Raw genomic sequence first — 10,887 nt, forward strand, 5'->3', positions numbered from 1 at the left:
GTAAGGTTGATTTTGCTGCCTGTTGTTGTAATTATTCCACCTCTGATTTCCTTGATTATCTCTGCCTCCCCTATTATTGTTGTCCCTCCAATTCTGGTTTGAACTATCCTGCCATCCATGGTTATTATTTCCACTTTGATTGCACCCTTGGTTGGGGCGGTCATAGAAGTTGTGAGTGGATGCCACCATATTGTCTTCTTGTTGAAGCTGCGGGCATTCATCAGTGTAATGGCTGTAATCAGCACAAATTCCGCAAATTCTTTGTGGAACTAGTTGTTGGTTTTGCTGCGATTGAGTTTGCTGAGCTTGTTGATTTAACTGCATTTGCTTCAGCAGGTTGGTCATTTCACAGATGCTTCGATTTAGAGCAGCAGTCTCTATGCCAGAAGATACTTCTGCAACGGCCCTTGAACGGCCTTGCTTCTGTCTGTGGTTCCGAGTAGATTCAGCTAAATCACTAATCAATTGCCAAGCTTCATCGGTGGTCTTGTACTTCTTCACAGACCCATTGCTGGCACTTTCCAATGTGGTCTTATCTTGGGGCCTCATACCTTGTGTGACATAGCTGAGTAGCACGATCTTGTCAATCATGTGGTGGGGGCATGCTTCCAGAAGATTATTGAAGCGCTCCCAGTATTCAAAGAGAGTCTCATTGTCATCCTGAACAATTGTAGAGATATCCTTCCTCAGTTTATCAGTAACTTCAGATGGAAAGAATTTCTCCAGAAACTCCTTTCTGAGTGTGTCCCAGTTGGATACATTTGCTAGAGGTTGAGTGTAGTACCACTCTCTTGCTTTTCCTTCAAGAGAGAACGGAAAAGCTTTCAGCAGAATTGAAGTTTCATCAGTGCCATCACGCCTGACAGTAGAACAGGCTGCCTGGAAATCTCTCAAGTGCTTCATAGGCTCTTGAGCAGGTAGGCCATGAAACTTGGGCATCAAATTTAGCAGTGCGGTCTTTATTTCAAAATCCGTAGCTACCGCTGGATGATGCGCTTGAAACGGTTGCATTGTAAAATCAGGAGCTCCTTCATCCTGAATGGTAACTCTTCTAGCTGCCATGTTTTCTACACATAAAACAACTGAATCAGTAGAACGGGGGCTGGTTTCTTCCTCAGATTCACTTTTAGATCCGCCCTCAGAGCGGACTAACCTACGCTGTTCTCGCCTTATTCGTGAAATTGTTCTTTCAATTTCATGATCGAATATTAGCAAGCGTGGATCAGGAAGTGAACGTGTCATTTGACGGAAGAAACATGCAGCTCATAGTAGCAAAATTAAATAAAATGCAAGTAAATAAATTCTAATTAATAAAATTAGCACTCTATTGCAACTCCCCGGCAACGGCGCCAAAAATTGATGGAGTGCAAAAGCTGGTGAATTAAAAATTTATTTAAATGGCTACGTTGCAAGTATAGTTCTTAACTCACCGAAAATCTGCCTATCAATTTAGAAATATGTCACAGAAAGTTTAAATTAAAATTACTGGGAGTTTTAAGTCCCAGGTCTTCTCCCAACGAGTTGCAGAAAAGTGTGCTGTTTTATTAATCAAATATTCCAAGAAGTTGAGCTAAGTAAATTGGAATTTAAATTGAGGAATTTTAAATAATATAAATAAAAGCCTTGAGCGGGAATTGATTGGTTAGAATCTCTATCATTGATGGTGTGATTGTAAGAATAATTTATAATTAATAGTTGTTTGATGAGCGGATAATTTGTACGCTTTTTGGCATTGTTTTTAGTATGTTTTTAGTATGATCTAGTTAGTTTTTAGTATATTTTTATTAGTTTTTTGTTAAAATTCACTTTTCTGGACTTTACTATGAGTTTGTGTGTTTTTCTGTGATTTCAGGTATTTTCTGGCTGAAATTGAGGGACCTGAGCAAAAATCTGATTCAGAGACTGAAAAGGACTGCAGATGCTGTTGGATTCTGACCTCCCTGCACTCGAAGTAAATTTTCTGGAGCTACAGAAGCCCAATTGGTGCGCTCTTAACGGCGTTGGAAAGTAGACATCTTGGGCTTTCCAGCAATATATGATAGTCCATACTTTGCCCAAGATTTGATGGCCCAAACCGGCGTTAAAAGTCACCCTCAGAATTCCCAGCGTTAAACGCCGGAACTGGCACCTAAATGGGAGTTAAATGCCCAAACTGGCATAAAAGCTAGCGTTTAACTCCAAGAAGAGTCTCTACACGAAAAATGCTTCATTGCTCAGCCCAAGCACACACCAAGTGGGCCCGGAAGTGGATTTTTATGACATTTACTCATCTTTGTAATTCTTAAGCTATTAGTTCCCTATAAGTAGGACCTTTGACTATTGTATTTTCATCTTGGATCTTCTGGTGCCCTCTTTGGGACCGAAGCCAATGATCACTCTTGTTCTTATGTATTTTCAACGGTGGAGTTTCTACACACCATAGATTAAGGTGTGGAGCTCTGCTGTACCTCGAGTATTAATGCAATTACTATTGTTCTTCTATTCAATTCCGCTTATTCTTTGTCCAAGATATCACTTGTTCTTCAACTTGATGAATGTGATGATCCGTGACACTCATCATCATTCTCACTCATGAACAAAGTGACTGACAACCACTCTTGTTCTACAAGCATACGAGGCTCTAGTGAATATCTCTTGGATTCCTGATAACACGATGCATGGTTGATCGCCTGACAACCGAGTGCTCGCCTGACAAACGAGCCAGCCATTCCGTGAGATCAGAGTCTTCGTGGTATAGGCAAGGACTGATGGCGGCATTCAAGAGAATCCGGAAGGTCTAACCTTGTCTGTGGTATTCTGAGTAGGATTCAATGATTGAATGACTGTGACGTGCTTCAAACTCCTGAAGGCGGGGCGTTAGTGACAGACGCAAAAGAATCACTGGATTCTATTCCGGCCTGATTGAGAACTGACAGATGGATAGTCGTGCCGTGACAGGGTGCGTTGAACATTTCCAATGAGAGGATGGGAGGTAGCCACTGACAACGGTGAAACCCTTGCATAAGCTTGCCATGGAAAGGAGTAAGAAGGATTGGATGAAGACAGTAGGAAAGCAGAGAGACAGAAGGGAAAGCATCTTCATACGCTTATCTGAAGCTCTCACCAATGATATACATAAGTATCTCTATCTTTATCTTTATGTTTTATTCATCATCTATACCCATTTGAGTCTGCCTGACTGAGATTTACAAGGTGACCATAGCTTGCTTCATACCAACAATCTCCGTGGGATCGACCCTTACTCACGTAAGGTATTACTTGGACGACCCAGTGCACTTGCTGGTTAGTTGTGCAAAGTTGTGTAGTGATCACAATTTCGCGCACCACTCTCCATGGTGACAGAGAGGTATCCTTGAGCCTTAAACACAAAGGATTCTTTATTCATTTGAATGATCAGTTCACCTCTATCAACATCAATCACAGCCTTTGCTGTGGCTAGGAAGGGTCTGCCAAGGATGATAGATTCATCCATGCACCTCCCAGTCTCTGAATGCCATATTGATGTTGATAGAGGTGCATGGATGAATCTATCATCCTTGGCAGACCCTTCCTAGCCACAGCAAAGGCTGTGATTGATGTTGATAGAGGTGAACTGATCATTCAAATGAATAAAGAATCCTTTGTGTTTAAGGCTCAAGGATACCTCTCTGTCACCATGGAGAGTGGTGCGCGAAATTGTGATCACTACACAACTTTGCACAACTAACCAGCAAGTGCACTGGGTCGTCCAAGTAATACCTTACGTGAGTAAGGGTCGATCCCACGGAGATTGTTGGTATGAAGCAAGCTATGGTCACCTTGTAAATCTCAGTCAGGCAGACTCAAATGGGTATAGATGATGAATAAAACATAAAGATAAAGATAGAGATACTTATGTATATCATTGGTGAGAGCTTTAGATAAGCGTATGAAGATGCTTTCCCTTCCGTCTCTCTGCTTTCCTACTGTCTTCATCCAATCCTTCTTACTCCTTTCCATGGCAAGCTTATGCAAAGGTTTCACCGTTGTCAGTGGCTACCTCCCATCCTCTCATTGGAAATGTTCAACGCACCCTGTCACGGCACGGCTATCCATCTGTCGGTTCTCAATCAGGCCGGAATAGAATCCAGTGATTCTATTGCGTCTGTCACTAACGCCCCGCCTTCAGGAGTTTGAAGCACGTCACAGTCATTCAATCATTGAATCCTACTCAGAATACCACAGACAAGGTTAGACCTTCCGGATTCTCTTGAATGCCGCCATCAGTTCTTGCCTATACCACGAAGACTCTGATCTCACGGAATGGCTGGCTCGTTTGTCAGGCGAGCACTCGGTTGTCAGGTGATCAACCATGCATCGTGTATCAGGAATCCAAGAGATATTCACTAGAGCCTCGAATGCTTGTAGAACAAGAGTGGTTGTCAGTCACTTTGTTCATGAGTGAGAATGATGATGAGTGTCACAGATCATCACATTCATCAAGTTGAAGAACAAGTGATATCTTGGACAAAGAACAAGCGGAATTGAATAGAAGAACAATAGTAATTGCATTAATACTCGAGGTACAGCAGAGCTCCACACCTTAATCTATGGTGTGTAGAAACTCCACCGTTGAAAATACATAAGAACAAGGTCTACGCATGGCCGTGAGGCCAGCCTCCCAATAATCTAAGAACAAGACGTCCAAAGATGATCTAGAGATCTAAAGTGATCAAAAGATTCAAAGATCTGATGATGAAAATACAATAGTAAAAGGTCCTATATATAGAGAACTAGTAGCCTAGGGTGTACAGAGATGAGTAAATGACATAAAAATCCACTTCCGGGCCCACTTGGTGTGTGCTTGGGCTGAGCAATGAAGCATTTTTCGTGTAGAGACTCTTCTTGGAGTTAAACGCCAGCTTTTATGCCAGTTTGGGCGTTTAACTCCCATTTAGGTGCCAGTTCCGGCGTTTAACGCTGGGAATTCTGAGGGTGACTTTGAACGCCGGTTTGGGCCATCAAATCTTGGGCAAAGTATGGACTATCATCTATTGCTGGAAAGCCCAGGATGTCTACTTTCCAACGCCGTTGAGAGCGCGCCAATTGGGCTTCTGTAGCTCCAGAAAATTCACTTTGAGTGCAGGGAGGTCAGAATCCAACAGCATCTGCAGTCCTTTTCAGTCTCTGGATCAGATTTTTGCTCAGGTCCCTCAATTTCAGCCAGAAAATACCTGAAATCACAGAAAAACACACAAACTCATAGTAAAGTCCAGAAAAGTGAATTTTAATTAAAAACTAATAAAAATATACTAAAAACTCAACTCAAACTACTAAAAACATACTAAAAACAATGCCAAAAAGCGTACAAATTATCCGCTCATCACAACACCAAACTTAAATTGTTGCTTATCCCCAAGCAACTGAAAATCAAATAAGATAAAAAGAAGAGAATATGCAATGAATTCCAAAAACATCTATGAAGATCAGTATTAATTAGATGAACAGGGCTTTTAGCTTTTTGCCTCTGAACAGTTTTGGCATCTCACTCTATCCTTTGAAATTCAGAATGATTGGCTTCTTTAGGAACTCAGAATCCAGATAGTGTCATTGATTCTCCTAGTTAAGTATGATGATTCTTGAACACAGCTACTTTATGAGTCTTGGCCGTGGCCCAAAGCACTCTGTCTTCCAGTATTACCACCGGATACATACATGCCACAAACACATAATTGGGTGAACCTTTTTAGATTGTGACTCAGCTTTGCTAAAGTCCCCAATTAGAGGTGTCTAGGGTTCTTAAGCACACTCTTTTTGCCTTGGATCACGACCTTATTTCTTTCTTTCTTTTTCTCTTTCTTTTTTTTTTCTTTCTTTTTTTCTTTTTTTTTTTCTTTTTTTTCTTTTTTTTTGTGTATTCACTGCTTTTTCTTGCTTCAAGAATCATTTTTATGATTTTTCAGATCCTCATTAACATGTCTCCTTTTTCATCATTCTTTCAAGAGCCAACATTCATGAACCACAAATTCAAAAGACATATGCACTGTTTAAGCATACATTCAGAGAACAAAAGTGTTGCCACCACATCAATATAATTAAACTGTTATAAAATTCAAAATTCATGCAATTCTTCTCCTTTTCAATTAAGAACATTGTTAATTTAAGAGAGGTGATGGATTCATAGGACATTCATAACTTTAAGGCATAGACACTAAGACACTAATGATCATAAGACACAAACATAGACAAACATAAGCATGAAAATTTCGAAAAACAAGAAAATAAAGAACAAGGAGATTAAAGAACGGGTCCACCTTAGTGATGGCGGCTTGTTCTTCCTCTTGAAGGTCTTATGGAGTGCTTGAGCTCCTCAATGTCTCTTCCTTGTCTTTGTTGCTCCTCTCTCATGATTCTTTGATCTTCTCTAATTTCATGGAGGAGGATGGAATGTTCTTGGTGCTCCACCCTTAGTTGTCCCATGTTGGAACTCAATTCTCCTAGGGAGGTGTTAATTTGCTCCCAATAGTCTTGTGGAGGAAAGTGCATCCCTTGAGGCATCTCAGGGATCTCATGATGAGAGGGGTCTCTTGTTTGCTCCATCCTTTTCTTAGTGATGGGCTTGTCCTCATCAATAAGGATGTCTCCTTCTATGTCCACTCCAACTGAATAACAGAGGTGACAAATGAGATGAGGAAAGGCTAACCTTGCCAAGGTAGAGGACTTGTCCGCCACCTTATAGAGTTCTTGGGCTAAAACCTCATGAACTTCCACTTCTTCTCCAATCATGATGCTATGAATCATGATGGCCCGGTCTAGAGTAACTTCGGACCGGTTGCTAGTGGGAATAATTGAGCGTTGGATAAACTCCAACCATCCTCTAGCCACGGGTTTGAGGTCATGCCTTCTTAATTGAACCGGCTTCCCTCTTGAATCTCTCTTCCATTGGGCGCCCTCTTCACAGATGTCAGTGAAGACTTGGTCCAACCTTTGATCAAAGTTGACCCTTCTTGTGTAAGGATGTTCATCTCCTTGCATCATGGGCAAGTTGAATGCCAACCTTACATTTTCCGGACTAAAATCCAAGTATTTCCCCCGAACCATAGTAAGCCAATTCTTTGGATCCGGGTTCACACTTTGATCATGGTTCTTGGTGATCCATGCATTGGCATAGAACTCTTGAACCATTAAGATTCTGACTTGTTGAATGGGGTTGGTGAGAACTTCCCAACCTCTTCTTCTAATCTCATGTCGGATCTCCGGATATTCACTCTTTTTGAGTGAAAAAGGGACCTCAGGGATCACCTTCTTCAAGGCCATAACTTCATAGAAGTGGTCTTGATGCACCCTTGAGATGAATCTCTCCATCTCCCATGACTCGGAGGTGGAAGCTTTTGCCTTCCCTTTCCTCTTTCTAGAGGTTTCTCCGGCCTTGGATGCCATAAATGGTTATGGAAAAACAAAAAGCAATGCTTTTACCACACCAAACTTAAAAGGTTTGCTCGTCCTCGAGCAAAAGAAGAAAGAAGAGAGTAGAAGAAGAAGAAATGAGGAAGAAGGGAATGGCTTTGTGTTCGGCCAAAGAGGGGGAGAAGTGGTGTTTAGGTTGTGTGAAAATGAAGGGGTGAAGAAGGGTTTATATAGAAGAGGGGGGCTTATGGTTCGGCCATTATGGGTGGGTTTGGGTGGGAAAGTGGTTTGAATTTGAATGGTGAGGTAGGTGGGGTTTTATGAAGGATGGATGTGAGTGGTGAAGAGAAAGATGGGATTTGATAGGTGAAGGGTTTTTGGGGAAGAGGTATTGAGGTGATTGGTGAATGGGTGAAGAAGATGAGAGAGTGGTGGGTTGGTGGGGATCCTGTGGGGTCCACAGATCCTGAGGTGTCAAGGAAAAGTCATCCCTGCACCAAATGGCATGCAAAAACACGTTTTGTGCCAAATCTGGCGTTAAACGCCGGGCTGGTGCCCATTTCTGGCGTTTAACGCCAGGTTCTTGCCCTTGCCTGGCGTTTAACGCCAGTCTGGTGCCCCTTTCTGGCGTTAAACGCCCAGAATGGTGCCAGACTGGGCGTTAAACGCCCAACTGCTAGCCTTACTGGCGTTTAAATGCCAGTAGGTTCTTCCTCCAGGGTGTGCTGTTTTTCTTCCTATTTTTCATTCTGTTTTTGCTTTTTCAATTGATTTTGTGACTTCTTATGATCATCAACCTACAAGAAACATAAAATAACAAAAGAAAATAGATGAAATATATCATTGGGTTGCCTCCCAACAAGCGCTTCTTTAATGTCAGTAGCTTGACAGTGGGCTCTCATGGAGCCTCACATTTTCTCAGAGCAATGTTGGAACCTCCCAACACCAAACTTAGAGTTTGAATGTGGGGGTTCAACACCAAACTTAGAGTTTGACTGTGGGGGCTCTGCTTGACTCTGATTTGAGAGAAGCTCTTCATGCTTCCTCTCTATGGTGACAGAGGGGTATCCTTGAGCCTTAAACACAAAGGATTCTTCATTCACTTGAATGATCAGTTCACCTCCATCAACATCAATCACAGCCTTTGTTGTGGCTAGGTAGGGTCTGCCAAGGATGATGGTTTCATCCATGCACTTCCCAGTCTCTAGGACTATGAAATCAGCAGGGATGTAATGGTCTTCAATCTTCACCAAAACATCCTCTACAAGTCCATAAGCTTATTTTCTTGAGTTGTCTGCCATCTCTAGTGAGATTCTTGCAGCTTGTACCTCAAAGATCCCTAGCTTCTCCATTACAGAGAGAGGCATGAGGTTTACACTTGACCCTAAGTCACACAGAGCCTTCTTGAAGGTCATGGTGCCTATGGTGCAAGGTATGGAAAACTTCCCAGGATCTTGTCTCTTTTGAGGTAATTTTTGCCTAGACAAGTCATCCAGTTCCTTGGTGAGCAAAGGAGGTTCGTCCTCCCAAGTCTCATTTCCAAATAACTTGTCATTTAGCTTCATGATTGCTCCAAGGTATTTAGCAACTTGCTCTTCAGTGACATACTCATCCTCTTCAGAGGAAGAATACTCATCAGAGCTCCTGAAAGGCAGAAGTAAGTCCAATGGAATCTCTATGGTCTCATTTTGAGCCTCAGATTCCCATGGTTCCTCATTAGGGAACTCATTGGAGGCTAGTGCACGCCCATTGAGGTCTCCCTCAGTGGCGTTCACTTCCTCTCCCTCCTCTCCAAATTCGGCCATGTTGATGGCCTTGCACTCTCCTTTTGGATTTTCTTCTGTATTGCTTGGAAGAGTACTAGGAGGGAGTTCAGTAACTTTCTTGCTCAGCTGTCCCACTTGTGCCTCCAAATTCCTAATGGAGGACCTTGTTTCAGTCATGAAACTTTGAGTGGTTTTGATTAGATCAGAGACCATGGTTGCTAAGTCAGAGGTGTTCTGCTTAGAATTCTCTGTCTGTTGCTGAGAAGATGATGGAAAAGGCTTGCCATTGCTAAACCTGTTTCTTCCACCATTATTGTTATTGAAACCATGTTGAGGTCTCTCTTGATTCTTCCATGAGAAATTTGGGTGATTTCTCCATGAAGAATTATAGGTGTTTCCATAGGGTTCTCCTAGGTAATTCACATTTTCCATTGAAGAATTCTCAGGATCATAAGCTTCTTCTTCAGATGAAGCATCCTTAGTACTGTTTGGTGCATTTTGCATTCCAGACAGACTTTGAGAAATCAAGTTGACTTGTTGAGTCAATATTTTGTTCTGAGCCAGAATGGCATTCAGAGTATCAATCTCAAGAACTCCTTTCTTCTGACTTGTCCCATTGTTCACAGGATTCCTTTCAGAAGTGTACATGAATTGGTTATTTGCAACCATTTCAATTAGCTCTTGAGCTTCTATAGGCGTCTTCTTCAGATGAAGAGATCCTCCAGCAGAGCTATCCAAAGATATCTTGGATAGTTCAAAGAGACCATCATAGAAAATACCTATGATGCTCCATTCAGAAAGCATGTCAGAAGGACATTTTCTAATCAATTGTTTGTATCTTTCCCAAGCTTCATAGAGGGATTCTCCATCCTTCTGTCTGAAGGTTTGGACTTCCACTCTAAGCTTACTCAATTTTTGAGGTGGAAAGAACTTTGCCAAGAAGGCATTGACTAGCTTTTTCCATGAGTCCAGGCTTTCTTTAGGTTGTGAGTCCAACCATGTCCTAGCTCTGTCTCTTACAGCAAAAGGGAATAGCATAGTCTGTAGACCTCAGGGTCAACCCCATTAGTCTTGACAGTGTCACAGATTTGCAAGAATTCAGCTAAGAACTGATGAGGATCTTCCAATGGAAGTCCATGGAACTTGCAATTCTGTTGCATTAGAGAAACTAATTGAGGCTTAAGCTCAAAGTTGTTTGCTCTAATGGCAGGGATAGAGATGCTTCTCCCATAGAAATCAGGAGTAGGTGCAGTAAAGTCACCCAGCACCTTCCTTGCATTGTTGTTGTTGTTGTTGTTGTTTTCGGCTGCCATGGTTTCTTCTTCTTTGAAGAATTCGGTTAGGTCCTCTACAGAGAATTGTGCCTTAGCTTCTCTTAGCTTTCGCTTCAAGGTCCTTTCAGGTTCAGGGTAAGCTTCAACAAGAATGCCTTTGTCTTTGTTCCTGCTCATATGAAAGAGAAGAGAACAAGAAAGTGTGGAATCCTCTATGTCACAGTATAGAGATTCCTTGAGGTGTCAGAGGAACAGAAAAATAGAAGGAAGAAGTAGAGAATTCGAACTTAATTAGATAGAGTTCGAATTTGTGCATTGAGAAGGAGTGGTACTCCATAAATAGAAGGATGTGGGAAAGAGAGGAAGAAATTTTCGAAAATCAAGTGAAATATTTTGAAAACATTTTAAAAAAATTTTTAATTAATTTTCGAAAATCAAGAGTGGGAAAGAAATCAAGTGATTTTTGAAAAAGATTTTGAAAT

General features: G+C 41.7%; 2 non-coding genes across 2 annotated transcripts; both read left to right on the forward strand.

Moving 5' to 3' along the window:
• Positions 1 to 585: 585 nt before the first annotated feature.
• LOC130958646 (small nucleolar RNA R71) lies at positions 586 to 693 on the forward strand. Its single transcript, XR_009077758.1, has one exon. It is a non-coding gene; the product is annotated as a small nucleolar RNA R71 (small nucleolar RNA).
• Positions 694 to 9,929: 9,236 nt separating this feature from the next.
• LOC130959731 (small nucleolar RNA R71) lies at positions 9,930 to 10,037 on the forward strand. The gene has a single exon (XR_009078798.1). It is a non-coding gene; the product is annotated as a small nucleolar RNA R71 (small nucleolar RNA).
• Positions 10,038 to 10,887: the final 850 nt, after the last annotated feature.

Source organism: Arachis stenosperma, chromosome 10, assembly GCF_014773155.1.
Source record: "Arachis stenosperma cultivar V10309 chromosome 10, arast.V10309.gnm1.PFL2, whole genome shotgun sequence".
Taxonomy (NCBI): domain Eukaryota; kingdom Viridiplantae; phylum Streptophyta; class Magnoliopsida; order Fabales; family Fabaceae; genus Arachis; species Arachis stenosperma.